The sequence below is a fragment of the Theropithecus gelada genome, chromosome 4 (assembly GCF_003255815.1).
Source record: "Theropithecus gelada isolate Dixy chromosome 4, Tgel_1.0, whole genome shotgun sequence".
Classification (NCBI taxonomy): Eukaryota; Metazoa; Chordata; class Mammalia; order Primates; family Cercopithecidae; genus Theropithecus; species Theropithecus gelada.
Window position 1 is genome coordinate 32,979,823 of NC_037671.1, and position 19,744 is coordinate 32,999,566.

General features: G+C 44.2%; 1 non-coding gene and 2 pseudogenes across 2 annotated transcripts in view; 2 read left to right on the forward strand and 1 right to left on the reverse strand.

Moving 5' to 3' along the window:
* Nucleotides 1-3,616: 3,616 nt before the first annotated feature.
* On the forward strand, nucleotides 3,617-4,191 carry LOC112622420 (annotated as a pseudogene).
* Nucleotides 4,192-9,337: 5,146 nt separating this feature from the next.
* LOC112622418 overlaps nucleotides 9,338-19,744 on the forward strand; it is a 42,915-nt pseudogene continuing 32,508 nt past the window's right edge. The window contains exons 1-2 of the transcript XR_003118985.1: nucleotides 9,338-9,425; nucleotides 9,555-9,824. The product of XR_003118985.1 is annotated as an HLA class I histocompatibility antigen, B-67 alpha chain-like (transcript). The remainder of the gene's footprint in view (nucleotides 9,426-9,554; nucleotides 9,825-19,744) is intronic.
* LOC112623871 lies at nucleotides 19,556-19,662 on the reverse strand. Its single transcript, XR_003119230.1, has one exon. It is a non-coding gene; the product is annotated as a U6 spliceosomal RNA (small nuclear RNA).

The following is a 19,744-nucleotide window of genomic DNA, read 5'->3' on the forward strand; positions in this document are numbered from 1 at the left end:
TGATCACAAGTTCTTAGAAGTGGAGATAAGTGAAGAACTGTGGGTGAGATGGAGTGTTGAATTTCATCTGCAGTAATTTCTGCATCTAACAAAATGTGATTATCTCTGTCTTTTATTCTTTAATTAAGTGATAAAATGTATTACGGATTTAAAGTTTAAATATTCTTGTATCCTGGGGATGAATAACCTGGGCAGGATATTTAATTTATTTATAGCTCATTGGTGGACACAGTCTAGTACTGTTTTTCTCAATATTTTTACCTCTAATTGCTTGGAAGTGATTATCCTATCATGTTTTTCTCTTATGTATTCCCTAGCTGGCTTTAGAATCAATGTTATTTATATATAAACAATAATGAGTTTACTGGCTTTCTCTATGTTTCCTCATTCTCTTGAATATTATGTATAAATTCAGTAGCCTTCTTTGAAGTTTTGGTAGAACTTATCTGTAAAACAGTCTGGATATGCCTGAAGGGAAATAAAGTTTTACAACCATTTTAACTTACATACTTGTAATAAGTTCTCCCCATTGACATAATCTTGTTCATAGTCTCAAAATTATTTAAACCTCTACCATATTTTTAGTGGCATTTTTGTCTATCATAATGTTATTTTATTCTTAATTGCCATTGCCTGTTTTATTTCTCCGTCCAAAAAAAGCAGCTGCTTTTGGTTGGCTGGGCCCTCAGCAGTGGCAGCTGCCAGGTCAGCCCTGGTGAGTGGCGACTCAATTGCTGTGCCCATGCAGTGTCCATCGCAGCCACCATGGCCACTTTGTGCAGGGACTCCATGAACAAGCCCTGTACAGCTGAGTGGCATCATCCATCAAGCCATCTCACTCACCTGATCACAGGGAGCCCCAGCCCCTTAAAGACCCTCTGGTAGGCATCCACACACAACCACTATCGTCACACACTCGGCCTATAGCAAGAGGTCTATGCGTACCTCTCTCCTCTACCTCCCAATTTTCCAACTCTATTTTCCCCAAGTTCGTGACTGGCCGGCCAAGGCATGAGCCACTGCCCGTGACTCATTCATTCATGCACTACTGGGCATCATTTCACACTCCACACCTCCCATGGGCTTGTTTGGGTTTGATTCCTAGTTCCTGGCTTGAGAGTCATTTCCAAAGCTGTTCTGGTGTCAGCTTCCAAGCCTACTGCTGTTGTTGTAGATTTTCCTCTTTATATATATTTATTTCCTGGAATTAAAAACAATTGCACTAATTTTTTCAATTCAGCATTTCCAAGGCTATGCAGTAGGAGTGATTCTTCTTAGTGTAGATAGAATTGCTTCAAAACACCAGCAATGTATATTTGAGGGAAGGACAGCATGCATGGAGAAAGGAGGACAACCCACAAGTGGGCAGTGTAGTTTCACAAAGTGAACACTTGGGTAAACAACACCCACATCAAAGTATACCAATCACAGCCTGCTGGAAACACCTTTGGGTCCTACTCAGTCATAAACCACCCTCCCCACCCTAGAGTAGCCACTCTTGATTTCTAACACAGATTAGTTCTGCCAGTTCTAGTTGAATGGCATTATACAGTCACCATCAAGACCTTGGGTGCATCATCTCGCTGTGTGTGGTTGTAGCCTATTCACTCCCATGGCTGTCCAATGCTCCACTTTATAAATAGTTCATATTTCTTGTTCCTTCACTATTGATAGACAATTGACAATTATATTGTATCCAGATTTTACAAGTTGTGCTGCTGTGAATGATATTTTCATATATTTTGGCACACACATAAACGCAATTCTATTGGTTGACAACTAAGAGTGCTATTGCTGGGTCATAGGTGAGTAGACGCTTGGCTTAGTATCTGGTTAACAAATTTCTAGTAGTAAACAAACAGTAGAGGAGCGTGAATCTCTTACTTAGAAATTATTTGGATAATAAATAAGGAAGGAATGAGAGACCGAGACTATAATAACTCTTTTGCAAACCATCATGAGTAAACGGATTTAACCTTTGAACAACAATGGCAATTAACAACACAATAAAACCAAAAACTAATGTCAGGTTCTTCCTCTACAGCACCATTGAACAAGTACAAGTGACAAAGAAACCAAACCTGAATATAAGCTAACCTCCATAACCAATTACCAATTTAGAGGCAATACAGATAACAAAAAACACATATTAAACAATGACTTGGGGAGCAATCAGCAAAATGCACACTATGGGAAGCTCTACCACACAATATAAATTTCAAGAAAGAATCTATAGAATAAAAGAGAACAAAAGCATGTTTCTAAAGGTAAAACTAAATTATAATTTTGGATGATAAAAATATAAAATAGAACAAAGAAGTGATGATGTGAAAGTCAGGATGTATTTTTATTTGGGGGAGGAAAGAGTTTACTGCTGAGCTGGGGCAAATGATGGGGCTTCTGGTTTGCTCCACAAACGTCTATGCTTGGTAGTTAATGGGTGTTCACTTCTTATTCAAGGACACAAATTTTAGACCGTTTCTTTTTCCTTCTGGAGTCCTACATTTTATTTTATGACACAAAGGTTAAGGAAAAAATAATTTATAGAGTATGGTTACTGTTTTGCACAAAGCCCCCTCCCCATCTTCCCTCTGAGTACCCAGAACAACCAGCAGCCCCAGGACCCCCAGCAGGGGTGACCTCACTTCTAGGTGTGCGTGCAGCTCACATCAGCAGAGGCAATATGCAGGTCTACTCCTTGACTCTTGGAAAAACCTGATAGGACACAGCTGAGGGGAAGCCTTCCCCGCCGTCTGCAGGCTCTTGGCCCTCAGTGTAGAGGGAGCAGCTCCTCACCTCTCCCACAGGCACCTTCACAGCCAGAGCCTCCTCTCTGCATGGGGAGTTCATGGCCCTTCCCCTGAACACGGTGACATGGATCTCGCCAATGGTAAAGATGACACCATTCCTCCCCCCACCATCTTTTGCTATAGAGCAACTGGAGTACGTTCCACCCACACACAGGACAGGGAACTGACAACCAAGGAGTGGAGGATCAATACTCCAGCTATCTCTACTTGTAATAAGTTCTCTCCATTGACATAATCTTATTCATAGTCTCAAAATTATTTAAACTGCTACTATATCTTTAGTGGCATATTTATCTATCATAATGTTATTTTATTCTTAATTAACATTCTCTGTTTTATTTCTCCGTCCAAAAAAAAACAGCTGCTTTTGGTTGGCTGGGCCCTCAGCAGTGGCAGCTGCCAGGTCAGCCTTGATGAGTGGCGACTCAATTGCTGTGCCCATGCAGTGTCCATCGCAGCCACCACGGCCACTTGGTGCATGGACTCCATGAGCAAGCCCTGTGCGCTTCTTTTGCTTTACAAGAAACTTGACTCAGCCTGGTGTCCAGTGAAGAAATCCCAGGTGCATGGAAAGGAGAGGAGGGTCTTAGGGCTGTGAGTGATCTGCAAAAGGAAGCGCATGGACCACCAGGGGGGCGCTGCTGCGCTGCCCCTGCTCTCAGGAGGTAAATGTTCAGGAAGAGCTTTAAGGTGGAGAGAGGGATGTCATTGCTCATCCTCCAGGTTCAAAGTAAAAACCTTCCAGCCAATCTCGGCTGCGCGTTCTGGTGTAGCGAGCGGGCTCGGAGGTGCTCACCGCTGCTGTCATGGTTCGTTTGCTAAACTGCATCGTCGCTGTGTCCAAGAACATGGGCATTGGCAAGAACGGGCACCTGCCCTGGCCGCCGCTCAGGAATGAATTTAGGTATTTCCAGAGAATGACACAGACTCTTCAGGAGAAGGTAAACAGAATCTGGTGTTACGTGTAGGAAGATCTGGTTCTCCGTTCCTTAGAAGAATCGGTCTTTAAAGGATAGAATTAATTTAGTTCTCAGCAGATAACTCAAGGAGCCTCCACAAGGAGCTCATTCTCTTGCCAGAAGTCTGGATGATACCTTAAAACTTACTGAACAACCAGAATCAGCAAATAAAGTAGAGATTATTTGGACAGTTGGTGGCAGTTCTGTTTATAAGGAAGCCATGAATCACCCAGGCCACCTTAAACTATTTGTGACAAGGATCATGCGGGACTTTGAAAGTGACGAAAGTGACACATTTTCTCCAGAAATTGATTTGGAAAAATATAAACTTCTGCCAGAATACCCAGGTGTTCTCTCTGATGTCCAGGAGGAGAAAGAAAGACATTAAGTTCAAATTTGAAGTATATGAGAAGAATGATTAATATGAAGGGATTTTCTGGTTTATTTTGTTTCCCCTCCCTCTGAAAAAAATTATGTATTTTCACATGAGAAGAAACAGACTTTTGTTGACTTTGGATATATGTATAATTATTTCTAAGCAACGTGTTTTTATCCCTCACTAATCTTGAATATATCAGAAACCATTTATGAAACATTCTTGCTATAACTAAGTGCCTCTCCAAGACCCTAACTGAGTCCCCACGCCTGCTACAGTGAGCTGCCATTCCACACCCATCGCATGTGGCACTCTGGCCAGTCCTTGACATTGTTGGGCTTTTCAAATGTCGGTAGTATTTATTAAAGATGAAGATGCACATACCTTCCAACTGAGCAGTTTCACTAGTGGGAAATACGGAAATCTTCCTACGTGTGTATCTAGAGGTTTATAGACAAATGTTGCAGCCTTGTTTGTAACAGTGAAAAATTGAAAGCAACCTGGAAGTTCAGTGATGGGAAAATTAATATATTTCGGTCTTTTGGGGAACCCAGAGTAGGTTCCAAGACTGAAATTTCAGTGAAAGCAGTTTATTTGCTAGGTCTTACCAGAAAGCATCAATTGAGATATGGAGAAATGGAACTGAGAAGGCAAGAAAACCAGTGTAAAGTCAGTGAGCAGGTTCTCACTGGTAACAAGCTCCATACTGCTGAGATACAGGGAAACGGAGGGGAGAAAGCTGGAGTATTGATCCTCCACTCCTTGGTTGTCAGCTCCCTGTCCTGTGTGTGGGTGGAACGTGCTCCAGCTGCCCTATAGCAAGTCCCAGGTGTTTGCAGTAAGAAGCTGCTGGCATGCACAAGAACAGTGGATGCCAACACTTAAAGCAATTCCTTGTTTAAATATATAACCTCCATATCTTTTTTTTTTTTTTTGGCAGAGTTTCACTCTTGTTACCCAGATGGAGTGCAATGGCGTGACCACAGCTCACTGCAACCTCTGACTTCCCAGGTTCAAGCGATTCTCCTGCCTCAGGCTCCCAAGTAGCTGGGACTACAGGCGCGCACCATGACACCCAGCTAATTTTGTGTTTTTGGTGGAGACCAAGTTTCACCATGTTGGTCAGGCTGGTCTCGAACTCCTGACCTCAAGTGATACGCCAACCTCGACCTCCCAAAGTGCTGGGATTACAGGCGTGAGCCACCGCACCTTGCAGATCTTTATTCTTTTTGTGTAGCAAAAAGTATAAAGCCACACATGGTTTATTTGAAATATTTTATGATTTAAAAAAATACAGAAGCAGGAAAACCAATTCTAAGTTTAAGTGAGGGATGATGGTAGTTTGAACCAGAAGATTGCATGTAATAAGAAACTGTGATTTAAGATATATTTTAAGGTTGGAAGTAGCAGGATATTCTGATGGAGTTTGACTTTGGTTTTGGGCCTATTGAGTTTGAGATGCCTTCAAGAAATGAAGGAAGAAGAGAGAGAATAAAAGAAAAACTGGCCAGGCACAGTGGCTCACACCTGTAACACATTAGCTCAGCATTTTGGGAGGCAGAGACAGGCAGATCCCTTGAGACCAGTTTGGGCAAGATGGTGAAGCCCCATCTCTACACAAAATACAAAAGTTAGCTGGGCACTGTGGCACCCACCTGTAGTCCCATCTGCTCAGGGGCTGAGGTGGATGAACTGAGCCCGCGCGGTCACGGCTGTAGGGAGTTGTGATTGCGCCACTGCACTCCAGCCTGGGTGACAGAAGAGACCCTGCCTCGAAAAAGAAGCTGAAAACAATGCAAGCATGTCTTCAGAATTCTAGAAAGAAAGTTATTTTCAATGGATAAATCTATATTCAGCCAAATAATCAAGGGTGAAGGTGAAATAATACATTTTTTGACAAGCAAAGAATCAGGGGTTACCTCCATGGACCCTTTCTTGGGAAGCTATTGGAAAAAATACTCCAGCAAAATGAAGGAGGAGACAAACCAGAGAATGACATGGATCTAGCAAATAGGATCCAACACAGGACATATTCCAGCTATGGAGCTGGCTTAAAAACAAAAAACAAACAAACGAGCAAAAAAAAAAAAAAAAAAAAAAACACAGTAAAAGTAAAAGTATTAATAGGTTAGCTGGGTAGAATGCCTCATGTCTGCAGTCCCAGCTACTCAGGAGCCTAAAAGTAAGAGGTTCGCTTGAGTCCAAGAGTTCCAGACCAGCCTGGCCACCATAGTGAGATTCCCTTCTCTTAAAAATAATAATAGGGTATTGCCAGATTTGGGGCATTTGGAAAGAAGTTCATTGAAGATAAAGCAAAAGTGAAAAAAACAAGGGGGAAAGGTGTTAGGAAATCATTAATTCTAGGGCAGAAGGAAGTACAGGATAGGAAGTGAGAGCACAATACTCTGTTTTTCTCAACAATGAGCAATATGTACATAGTCATAATGATGTGGTGACTGCTTAGCTCCTAACTGTGGTAACTACTTTGGGACAATATGGGAGGAAAAGTAAAGATAGTGATGGTGTAAGAGCTAAATCCTCATCTGTCATTCAAGAAATCACTATAAAGTGTATAAAATAATCAAGAAATGACTAAGTAGTTATGTGAGGAGAAAGAAGACATTGAGAAAAGAGTTAAAAGTCATTGCTTTGAAAGATTAGGAGTGACGGGGCAGGGAACTGTTAGAATGTATTATAAGCTGAAGAGGCTTTTAAATATTACATGTATTAATATATGCACCCACTTGAAAAACTGAAAAAATAATAATTTGGAAAAAATCCATGAAGGCAACTACCAGAAGGAAAAACTGAGAGAATGAAAAGTGCTTGTCTCTGGAAAGAACAAATGGCAGGACTGGTGCTTTCACCGTAAGACTTTTAGAACCATTTGATTTTACTTAACCATTTTCATCTATTTCTTTAATAAAACAACTCTATCTTAATAAAAAGTTACATTCATTCATAGAAAACAAACAAACAAACAAACAAAAACCCTTCCTGCCGAACCTATCTCATTCTCGGAGGGTGTGAGGGATGAGGGCAGAGGGAAGGGCTGGGGAAGCAGGAGGTGAGGACAAGGAGCAGGGGAAAGGACTCCAAAGCAGTGGAGGAGCCTAGCAGGGGGTTCTCTGCATTCGGTGTTCCTCTGCTGAGCAGTGTGGTAGTTACACAACTATAAATAATTACCAAAATTCACCAAAAAGCGCAGCTAAAACTGGTGAATTTTATTACACATAAATGCCCTAATAAGCAAAAAAAAAAAAAGGGGGGGGAGGGAGGCAAAAATAAAGACATTTTTAGATTATCAAAACCATAAAATTCATTTCCTAGGAGTCCTGTACTACATGTAATTTGAAAGGAAGTTCTTCAGGCTGAAGGGAAATGATACTAGATGGTGACCCAGATACACAGAAAGGAACAATTAACAACAGGAATGATGCACATACACATGTCACATTCACATTCATTTTGTTAATTTCCTGAAGACATATGGCTGCTTGTCTAAAACAAAAAGTATTACACTGTATCATTGAGTTTATAATTAGATTGATGTAATATATAAAACAATAATAGCATAATGTAGGTTAAATGAAACTACACTGTTACAAGTATCCTTTATTTTGCCCGATGTAGTTTAATAGAATCTGAACTTCACTGTGAAAAGTCAAGGAATCGGGTTTCCATTCTTACAACAATAAAAAGCTAGTGTAAAGAAATATAGCCAAAAGCCACTAGGAGAATTAAAACCATAAACTAAAAACTGTTTATTTGACACATAAGAAAGTAGCAAAGGAGGAACAGAAAAAAAAAGACACGAGACAAATTGAAAGCATATAGCAAAATGGTAGACCAAAATCCAACCATTGTTAAGTGAAGAAAGGACAGGACCTTGCTCACATTAGCAGGACGCTGAGCACTGTGAGGAGAACAGACATGGGCAGGAGGTGAGGGACAGTGTTAGTGCCACAATTCAGGAGTGACAGGGTAGCGGGGACTAAGGGGAGGGGGGGCGTGTGAGGGATGAGAGGGGCAGAGAGAAGGGCTGGAGAAGCAGGAGGTGAGGAAAAGGAGAGAGGAAAGAATTCTAAAGCAGTGGAAGAGCCTAGCAGCGGGTTCTTTGCATTCGATATTCAATACATTTTGTTGGACTTCCTAAAAACTAGTTGGCTCCTTACAATTAAAAAAAAAAAAAGAGTTACAAAAATACCAAGTGTCCAGATAAAATATGCACACTGCTTGGATGTGCTGAGTTCACGAAAATAGGCAGTGCTTGAGCGTCGGTGAAGAGCATTGGGACTGCATGGAGCACTCGCAACTTTGAGGTGATGACTACAGGCTCCTGGTTGCAATAGACAGTAACAAACTCTGCTTCTTTGTATTCAGGAGACGTTCTGGACTCACACAGGGAAACTCCGGCTAGGGAATGAACGTAATTTTAAATGCAACAACCCACAGTCACAGATCCATAGTCTGGGAAAGTAAAACTTAGGAGCTTTGTAACGCTGTTTTGACACAGGTCTTTTACAAATTGGATTTCTAATCATTCAGGGATTACCAATATTGTGCTACCTACTGTATTAATAAACAAAAAGGAAACTTCGTCTCTATGAGAATCTCTATGTGGTGCCTTCAGACAAAACTTCACCAGGTTTAGCGAGAAAACCTCTGTCTCTACACCTCCATTCCCAGGGCGAGCTCACTCCGGCATGAAGTTCCCGGTGGTGAGTTTCCCTGTACAAAGGTCCAAGGGGAGAGGTAGGAGTCGGAGGCAGGGAGTCCAGTTCAGGGACGGGGATTCCAGGACGAGCAGTGAAGGGGAAGGGGCTGGGCGCGGCCTGGGGGGTCTCTCCCTGGTTTCCACAGACAGATCCTTGTCCAGGACTCAGGCAGACAGTGTGACAAGGAGGCTTGGTGTAGGAGAAGAGGGATCAGGACGAAGTCCCAGGTCCCGGGCGTGGCTCTCAGGGTCTCAGGCTCCGAGAGCCTTGTCTGCACTGGGGAGGCGCAGAGTTGGGGATTCTCCACTCCCCTAGTTTCACTTCTTCTCCCAACAGTGTCGGGTCCTTCCTCCAGGATACTCGTGACGTGTCCCAGTTCCCACTCTCATTGGGTGTCGGATGTTTAGAGAAGCCAATCAGCGTCGCCGCGGTCTCAGTTCTAAAGTCCTCATGCACCCACCCGGGATCAGAGTCTCCTCAGACGCCGAGATGCGGGTCGTGGCGCTCCGAACCCTCCTCCTGCTGCTCTCGGGGATCCTGGCCCTGACCGAGACCCGGGCCGGTGAGTGCGAGGTCGGGAGGGAAACGGCCTCTGCGGGGAGGAGCGAGGGGACCGCAGGCTGGGGCGCACGGCCCGGGGAGCCGCGCGGGGAGGAGGGTCGGGCGGGTCTCAGCCTCTCCTCGCCCCCAGGCTCGCACTCCATGAGGTATTTCTACACCACCGTGTCCCGGCCCGGCCGCGGGGAGCCCCGCTTCATCTCCGTGGGCTACGTGGACGACACGCAGTTCGTGCGGTTCGACAGCGACGCCGAGAGTCCGAGAGAGGAGCCGCGGGCGCCGTGGATGGAGCAGGAGGGGCCGGAGTATTGGGAAGAGCAGACACGGATCGCCAAGGCCAACGCACAGACTGACCGAGCGGACCTGGGGATCCTGCGCGGCTACTACAACCAGAGCGAGGCCGGTGAGTGGCCCCGGCCCGGGGCGCAGGTCACGACCCCTCCCCATCCCCCACGGACGACCCAGGTCTCCCCGAGTCTCCGGGTCCGAGATCCGCCCCGAGGCCGCGGGACCCGCCCAGACCCTCTACCGGAGAGAGCCCCAGGCTCCTTTACCCGGTTACATTTTCACTTGAGGACAAAATCCTGGCGGGTTGGTCGGGGCGGGGCGGGGCTCGGTGGGCGGGGCTGACCGCGGGGGCGGGGCCAGGGTCTCACATCCTCCAGAGGATGTAGGGCTGCGACCTGGGACCTGATGGGAGCCTCCTCCGCGGGTATTACCAGTTCGCCTACGAACCTGGTTGTGAGTTGCAGTGTGCTGGGGTGGGGGGTGCGGGGATCGTTGCTGTAGAAAGAGGGATGGGGGAGGGAGGGCACAGAAGCAGCACTGCTGAGAAAAACATAGGCGGCCTCTATCTCAGTGTGAGGGGACCTCGTGCTGTAGCTGCCACAAAACAGCATTTGCCTAAGTCTATGTTAATAAAGATACTGCCTTTAGAATAGGGAGGTGCTCTACAGTGATCATTCATTCAACTGACCTTTGTCATTGTCCAAACATAGGACAGAATTGTTCTGCATCTGAGGAACATCATCGAAGTAAAATCAGAAAAATCTCTGGCCTTTTGTAGCACATGTTCCAGTGGGAAGAGGCAGACGATAGATACACTATAACCAGAGTAAGGAAGGAAAGTGCTAGAAGGTGGTAAGTGCTGTGAGGCAGGTGATCCAGGATGTGGGCAGTGGGGACAGGGAATGTGGCTGTTGTGCTGGGTAGTCAGTGTGTCCCTTGTTGCAAAGGTGACTTGAGGAAGGATTTGAGGGACATGAGGATGTCTGGGGAAGTTCTTTCCAGGCAGAGGATCCTCCAGTCCAAATGCACTATAGCAGGAAGGCGTCTGTGTTCCCAGAAGAGCGAGGAGGCCAGGAGGGCTGGACAGAGAGAAACTGAGGTGAGGTCAGAGGTGTGGCCAGAGCAGGTGGGCTTGAGGGAAATGGGGTCGGATTTGACCTTTGCTCTGAGTGGGATGAAGAGTCAGAGGACAGTTTTGAGAAGAAGAGGGCCATGATATAACTTCTCTTTTAAAACGATCTCCGACTGCTGTGCTGAGAACAGAACTGAGAGGTGAGGGACGAGGGAGGCAGAGGGGAAAACAGTAGGAAGCGAGTGCAGTATTCCAGGNTATCACCATCTGCACCATGCAGGGGCTGCAGGCCACACAGAACCATGGACAGGCCTTCAACAGACACAACTCAGAACCAGCTTGGAGGAAACACTGAGGAATGGGTGCCATCTTTCAGGACACAGTGCATTTATTGAATCAGAGACATCACTACGGTGCTGTATTCTCAGTAGGAAGAAACTTGGGTTCAGAAACCAAGGGATGGAAGAGGGCGTGGCTCCATGTCCCATCCCTTATATTCACCCACTGTGGAATTTACACTTCTCATCTCCCAAATCTGGGCTTTGTAGTATGGGAGGTCCTGGTTTTCCACAGGGAGGCACTCGGACAAGGGGACAAACAAGAGCCCATTGAGCTACACATTGCGGTTGCTTCCAGGGAAGTCTGGACAATACGGGCCCAGAGAGAAGCAGAGGAGAAGAGCACCCCTCTCCTCTCCAGGCAGAGGTGACAGACCCGGATCCCCAGGACGAGGCAGGGCTGCTGTCACACAATATGGAGCAGGAGGAGTTTGTGTGGAACTCACAGATTCACTTGGGGGCCTCCTTGTTCCCCTTGTCCCATTGCAAATGTGAACAGAATCGTCCAACAACCCAGTCTGAGAGAGTTTGATTTCCAAAGACCCAGACCCCTCAGGAGGAAGGTTTGAGCCACTCTCCCAGGTAATTTCCCAAGGCCTCGCTCTTGTGCTCTGACATCCTCAGCAGCATTGGTGCAGAGGCCCTGCTTCTCATAGGGTGTTCCCAGCCACTGACAGGTAATAGCACGGACACTAAGGCAGGCCAATCCTGGGCAACAGGGCACTCCTCTATTGGACATCTGTGGCCGGAGGACTCCTCCATGGCCTTGCTCAATTCTCCTTAGATTGCCTGTGGTCTAGGATGCGTCCAACAAACCTTCTCTCCTTTTGTCCAGCACTGCAGTCAGCCTTGCATCTGGGCCTGCCACTTTTATCAGGGTTCTCTGACTCCCTCCCCATTTTCTATGAAAGGTGTGTCCCCCAATAAACTTTGTGAGAGGCCCTGAGCCAGAAGCACTCAAGGAAATCTCTCCCAGATTCCTGACCACTGGAAACTGTGGGAGATGATAAGTATTTGTTGTTTTGGGCTGTCAAACTTTACGTTATTTATTACACAGCAATAGACAACCAAAAGACCTTCAAAAGAGAGAAAGAATTACTACACTTTAATTTTTATTTACTCTAAATTGACTAAAAGATATTCACTGTTATTTGGTTTTAAGATTTCAGTATTTCCATGTATCAATAGGATGTATTTTATTAACATTCACAGCAATCTATTTATTTGAACTTCAGTTTCCTACTGTGACCCAATGAAACACAAAAGGAAGATCCTGGCTATGCGAGGATGATTCAGTGATGGCCTCCACATGACCACCCCTGGTTATTCACCTTCCCCCAGTTAGTCAATCAACACTACTGTAGGTGCTACTGTGAAGGGTTCTGCAGATATAAGGAAGGTCCCAAATCAGTTGACTTTAAGGCCATGATTATCCTGGCTTGGACTGTCCTAATCAGGTGAAGTCTTAAAACAACTTGTTTCTTCCTCAGCAAAGAGATTCACGCTGTGTGGGAGATTCCATGTGAGGGGCTTCCTCCACTGCGAGCTTTGAAAGTGGAGGGGCCACATGGCAAAGGATGCTGGTGGGCTCCAGGAACTGAGAGCAGTTCCACTTCACCTCCACCCGACAGCTGCAAGGAACAAGGACTATAATCCTACAACTGCCGGAAACTGTCCCCCCAGCCACACTGGCATCCCTGGTGTCCACCAGGCACTTTTCTCGTGTCTCCTCTTCAACCTTCAGAACCTCTCCGTGAGGTGCGTGTTGGATTTGCATTTCCGGAGTTGAGGGAAGACTCTGAGCCTGGGAGACTCCATAGGATGGGGTCCACACTCTATGACGGACGCCACAGTTGAGCCCCAGCAGCTTGGACTTCGGACCCCAGAGTGCTCTGAGCTCCTAGTTGCTCTGGGCTGGCAGCGCCCTGTGCCAGCTGCAGTGAGGCAGCCGTGTGCGTGCTGGTCCTACAGGATTCGCCACCTGAAACCAGAAGCAGGTCAGGATTTCCCAAATTGTCTCTAACCCTGATGGGTGACATCTCCACTGTTTTAATAAGGCAATAATCGCAGCTACCACTTCTGTGGTGAGTGCTGCCATGTGCCAGGCATGTTTCTGGGTACTTGGCATATGTGAACACACAGATTGACAATGGAAGCTCATGAAGCACAGAGAGGTTAAGTGACTTGGTCAAGGTCACACAGCAGTAAGTAGTGGAGCTGGAATTTGAGCTGAGACAGTCTGCTCAAGGGCTCAGGCCCTCAGTGCTGGCACCATGTCACATACAGTGAGATGACTGAAGGTGGGAAGAAGCTGGGGTGTGTTGGTTACATGGAGGACACATGGCCTTTGTAGTAAGCTGGAGCCTGTGGCCACCAAAGGTGGATTTGTGCATGAGCCGAGGACAGGTTTCTAATGTGCCAGATGAGGTGAGTAGGAGATTATGCACCTGTGTCTTCAGCCTTGTCCTCCCCGTCTTTGTCATCTCCTGAGGATGGACCATCTGTCATGTGCACACTGAGTGGCACCACTCCTGCTGAGTGAGTCGCTGCAGCTGCAGGCCCCCAGGGTCCTCTTGAGAGGCAGTCAGCACCTGCAGCTGCTGGGACTCTACCAGGATGCATTTTGAGGACACCAGCTCTGCACCATCCTTGACCCAGACAGCGGGCCCCATGGGACCACCTCCAGGCACGGAGCAACTCAGCCCTGCGGTGTCCCTGATGCCAAAGAACAACTGCTCCTGCTGGTTTCAAGACCTCAGCGGGAGGCTGCAGCAGGCCTTGAGTGAGGGAGGATCGGCTCCCAGAGCCTGGGGTCCTGCCAGACAACACTCAAACCAGGGGCTGGTAAATAATCCCCAAAAGGGCCTGGGGCAACATTTTCAACTTTGCCAACCAGTCTCTGTACCAAAGACTTAACTCTGCCCTTGTAGCATGAAGCAGCCTTCCATAGACATCCTGTTGGTCTCCCCCAGACAGGCTGCTCCCAGTCCTAGGGGATCTGAAGTAGCGCCTGAATGTCCACAGCCATGAAAAGCACTAGGGTACAGGCCAGGGTGTCTGTGGCAGGGGCTGGGGCTGCAGTTTGTCAGGCAGCGTGAACAGGCATGCTGCTCCCCACAGCTTAGCTTGGCACTAGCAGGAGGAGAGTGTCCCTTAGAAGCCTGGGGGCCACTGGAGCCCAACTCAGTGTGTGCAACTCCCAAATGGGCTTGGTGCCCATAAACCCAGCACCATTGTGGGCTGCAGACCCACCAAGGCACAGTGCACCCCGGCTGAGCCAGCTGTCCTTGACCCACCAGGCCTCAGACCATGACCAGCCCAGCTTGCTGGGGCACAGGGACACTGGAACAGAATTTTAAGAATGAGTTCACTGAATTTGGTGGGGGGATTTCTTGAATTGTTTCTCTAACCTATTTGGATTTAAAGGCACAAATGACTCTATTTCCAGTAGTACAGAGAGTGTGAATACTCAGAATATCACCACTGGATAGACCTAATCAAATACTTATAAGATCTGGGTGACCATGTATTTGACGCCTTCGAAGACTTTGTTAAACTAGCAAGTATAAGGTGATTGGCTGATTTTTGCCAATTGTGCTGGACAAAATGGGGGAAAAAAGATGAACTCAGGGCTGCAAACTTCTAGCTCATGAGCCACATAAGTCACCTAAAAGTTTCTGTTTCCTTTGAATGAAATCCTAATCTCCTGTAGCTGCAGGGCTGAACTTTCTGAAAAATAAACACAGAATCTCATTCTGTGGGTGGCTAAATTGCAACACAAAACAAATCCCAAACTCAAAGAATATCTGTTATTTAAGTGAAGTCATTGATTGGGAATAAATGGGATCCTGAAAATCAGAATGGGGACATCTGGGCAGATCTTGATGAAACTAAAGACACTGAACTCCTAAATTCCTCTGAAAATTATTTGCCAGTTACATTCAGCCACACTTGGCGAAGTTAATCCAGTTTTCCCTAACGAAAAGATAATAAATGGTCTTCTTTGAGGCAGTTGCCCTCAAGACCCTGTGATTCCACTCAACATTTACCCCCAACACCCCTCTGTGATTCCAGATCCATAAATAGCCTTGAGTCCTAGCATGTCCTGAAAGGTGTGGTGGAATATGTCAGTAAGATGATTTAGAGAGGCAATGTGACAATGTGATGAAAATAATTTAAAATGTTTAAAAGTCTGTGTCTTAATATTTATCATTTGAGTAGCTTATGAATTTTCTAAAATTCTAAACATAGAAGAATCTCTTTATATAAAGATGCTTGTCAAAACATTATTTACAACAAGACAAAATGAAAGCAGATGGATCCAAAAGAAGTTGGGTTACATCTTATCTGAAGTGGGATGTGACTTGTGAAAGTGTATAAACTTTATGCAAAGTTTATAACATGGAAAACTACTTGTATAATAATACATTCAAAAAGCAACATCCAAGATAACCCATAACATATGAATGCAACTTTGTAAAATGACAGCATATATAAATATATATATGCAGAAAATAACAAAATGAAAATGAGCACCACTGCACAAGACAGCTCCAGGGACCACCATTTGCACTTCAGTCTACAGAGGTTCAACAATATAATAGCAGTGATTTTTTAAAGAAAGGCCTAGGTGATGTTTCTGTCTGTGCATTTTAAAGTCTGCTGTGATCAAATAGGGTTTCACTTTTCCAATATAAAAACATATATTTTAACATTTAAAATAAAACATTTGAAGTAAAATAACAATGAAATGAGGCCAGACATGGTGGCATGCACCTGTAGTCCCAGCTACTCAGGAGGCTGAGGCAGGAACATTAACAGAGCCCAGAAGTTCAAGAATGTAGGACACTATGATCACAGCTGTGAATAACCACTGCACTCCAGCCTGGGCAACATATCAAGACCTTATCTCTATAATATTAATAATAATAATAATAATGATAATAATAATAATAATCACAATCTTCTTTCTGCCTCAAGCTAAAGCTACTTTCTCATTTGAACCCAAAGGGCAGAAATGCCTACTGAGTGCTCCACCAGAGAAAAGAAATGAGTTCTTCCTTCACAATCCATGATCCAATTTTTGGTTACAGAGTTAGGCTGAACAATAAAGGCAACACTAAGAACACCATCAGTATACAGATTACTGATTGTCATGTATGTGTTCATGTATAAATGTATGTGTCTGTATATATATAATTACCACTACACCTGAAAGAGGGAGATGGATTCTTCCATTTCATAGATGAAAATGTGAGCCCCTGTGAACTTCGCGGCTTTTTCTGGGTTCACTGAATGTCAGCCTTGAGAACTGGGAGACATTCAGCCTCCTGCAGAGCCCACCTAGGCATGAGCCACAGCAGTGGAGACTCCTCAACAGCAGGAAGAGCAACTGAGATCCAGGAATGTCCACACTTGTAGAGGGTCCATGTCCAGCGGAATACAACTGAAGGATGGGCGAAGGGTAGAGTCTAGCTGCTTCCTTCAGCTGGGAGTGGCAGATGTGTGGGTCAGTCAGCTACTCACGAGGTGTATCATATTCCTAGGGCTGTCTTTCATTCCTCTGCTGAGAACTCCATCCTGCACAGACAAAAACCATATATTCACTGGTAAGCAGGATCCCTTTTAGAAATGCAAACATAACTTCCCTAACATTAAAGTCAAACATTCTTTCTCCCAGTGAATCATCTTATTTGGGTAATCTCCTGACTTCCCCTGAAGTTAGCCCCAGAGTTGCATCTGAGCATTTGGATCTAAGAGAGAAAGTCATTTTGGGGTTTGGACCTGGCTGATCTTGGACCGTGTTCTGAAAAGGAAGCTTTCTACTTGCAGAAGAGCAAGGGTGAGCTCTGAATAGGAGATGAAATCGTGAGGGGAAAAGATATGGGCAGATTCCCAAGCAAACTTGGAATATATTTGCCAGCCTCTTTTCAGTTGTGATAAAATACACATGAACACAAAATTTGCCATTGTAACCATTTAAGTGTACAATGCAGTAACATGTAGTAGGTGCACAACATTATGCAGCCATCATCACTATCAAGTTCCAGAGCATTTTCACCACCCTAGAAGGAAACTCTGTACCTGTTAAGCAGTTACCTTCCACTCTCCCCTGCCACCAGCCCCTGGCACCATTAACCCAGTTTCTGTCTCTCTAGATTTACTTCTTCTGAATATTTTATTAATGGAATCATACAATATATGGCCTTTTGTGATGGGCTTCTTTCATTTGACATGCTTTCAAGATTCATCTAAGTTGTAGTATGTATCAGTAATTATTCCTTTTATGGTCAAATAATATTCCATTGCAGAACAGATTACATGTTGTTTATCCATTCATCAGTTGATGGGCATTTTATATTAAATTAAATAGAGAAAAACAAAAGAGGAGTTACAAATTATCACCTCCCAAAAAATACTTGCTTTTCTATTTACCTATGAAGTTACTTTTAGCTGTGTACTTCTTTGCTTCATATGGCTTCAAGTTGCTATCTAACGTCCTTTTATTTCAGTGTGAAGCATTCCTTTTAGCATTAATTGTAGAATAGGTTTACCAGAGACAAATGCCATCCGTTTTTATTTACCTGTGCGTGTCTGAATTTCTCCATTATTTCTGACAGAGTTTTGCCAAATATGCAACTGTCAGTTGAGACACATTGTTTTTTTTGTTTCTGAACTTTAAATTTGTCATGCCAATGTCTTCTGAACTCCATAGTTTCTGAAGAAGATTTGGTGGTTAATCTTATGGAGGATCCTTGTACTTGATGAGTCCCTTATCTTGTTGTTTTCAAGATACTCTGTTTGTCTTTGACTTTTGACAGTTTCATTATAATGTCTCTCAGTGTGGACATCTTTGAATTGCTGCTACTTTAAATGTTTCAGTGTGTTGGATACCCAGATTCATGTTTTTAATAAAATTTCCAAAGTTCGGGGTCATTATTTCTTTAAATACTCTTTCTTCCCTCTTCTTCCTTCTCTCTTTTGGGGACTCCCAAAATGCATATACTTGATGTTGTCTCTCAGATCTCTTCTGTTCATTTTTCTTCACACTTTTTCCCTTCTGCTCCTCAAATGGGCAATTTCAATTGGCCCATGTTTGAGTTTACTGATTCTTCATTCTGCAAACTAAAATCTGCTCTTGAAGCCCTCCAGTGAATTTTCCATTTTACTTCCTGTACCTTTCAGCTCTCGATTTCCATTTGCTTCCTTTTCACAATTATTTATTGATTTCTGCTATTTAGTGAAATGTAGTTCTCCTGATTTTCTTTAGTTATTTGTCCATGGTTTCCTTTAGCTCTTTGACTATGTTTAAGACAGTTGATTCAAAGTCTTTGTCTAGTAAGTCAGTCCATTCTTCTTCAGGAACAATTTCTTTCCATTGTTTTTCCTGTGAATGAGTCATACTTTCATACATGCATAACTCATGTTTTTTGAAGTTGAAAACTAGACATTTTCAATACTATGATGTGGTAACTGTGAAAATTACATTTTCTAAACTATTTTTGTATAGATTGTATTCTTTATTGTATGCGGTCACTGAAGTCTCATAGTTGTAGATGTGTGGCCTTATTTCTGAGTTCTCTATTCTATTCCAGTGGTCTATGCATCTGTTTTTGTACCAGTACCATGCTGTTTTGGTTACCGTAGCCTTGTAGTATAGTTTGAGGTCAAGTAGCAGGATGCCTCCAGCTTTGTTCTTTTTGCTTAAGATCGTCTTGACCATAAAGCTCTTTTTGGTTCTATATGAATTTTAAAATCATTCCTTCTAATTCTGTGAAAAATACCAATGGTAGTTTAATGAGAATAGCATTGAATCTATAAATTATTTTGAGCAATATGACCATTTTCACGATATTGATTCTTTCTATCCATGAGCATGGAGTGTTTTTCCATTTGTTTGTGTCCTCTCTGATTTACTTGAGCAGCAATTTGTAGATCTCCTTGAAGAGATTCTTCAATTCCTTTGTTATCTGTATTCCTAGGCCTCTTATTCTGTTTGTAGTAATTGTGAATAGAAGTTTATTCACTATTTGACTCTCTGCTTGTCTATTGTTGTATAGGAATGCTTGTGACTTCTGCACATTGATTTTGTATCCTGAGAGTTTACTGAAGTTGCTTATCAGCTTAAGAAGCTTTTCAGCTGAAACAATGGGGTTTTCTAGATATGGGATCATGTGATTTGCAAGCAAAGACAATTTGACTTCCTCTCTTCCTGTTTGAATATCCTTTCTTTCTCTTACCTGATTGCCCTGACCAGAACTTCCAATACTGTGTTGAGTAGGACTGGTGAGAGAGGGCATCCTTGTCTTGTGCTGGTGTTAAAAGGGAATGTTTTCAGCTTTTGCCCATTCAGTATGATACTGGTTGTGAGTTTGTCATAGATGACTTTTATTATCTTGAGGTATGTTCCTTCAATATCTAGTTTACTGAGAGTTTAAAAATATGGAATGCTTCATGAATTTGCATGTCACCCTTGTGCAGGGGCCATGCTGATCTGCTCTGTGTCTTTCCAATTTTAATATATGTGCTGCCAAAGCAAGTACTGACCACAAGTTCTTAGAAGTGGAGATAAGTGAAGAACTGTGGGTGAGATGGAGTGTTGAATTTCATCTGCAGTAATTTCCA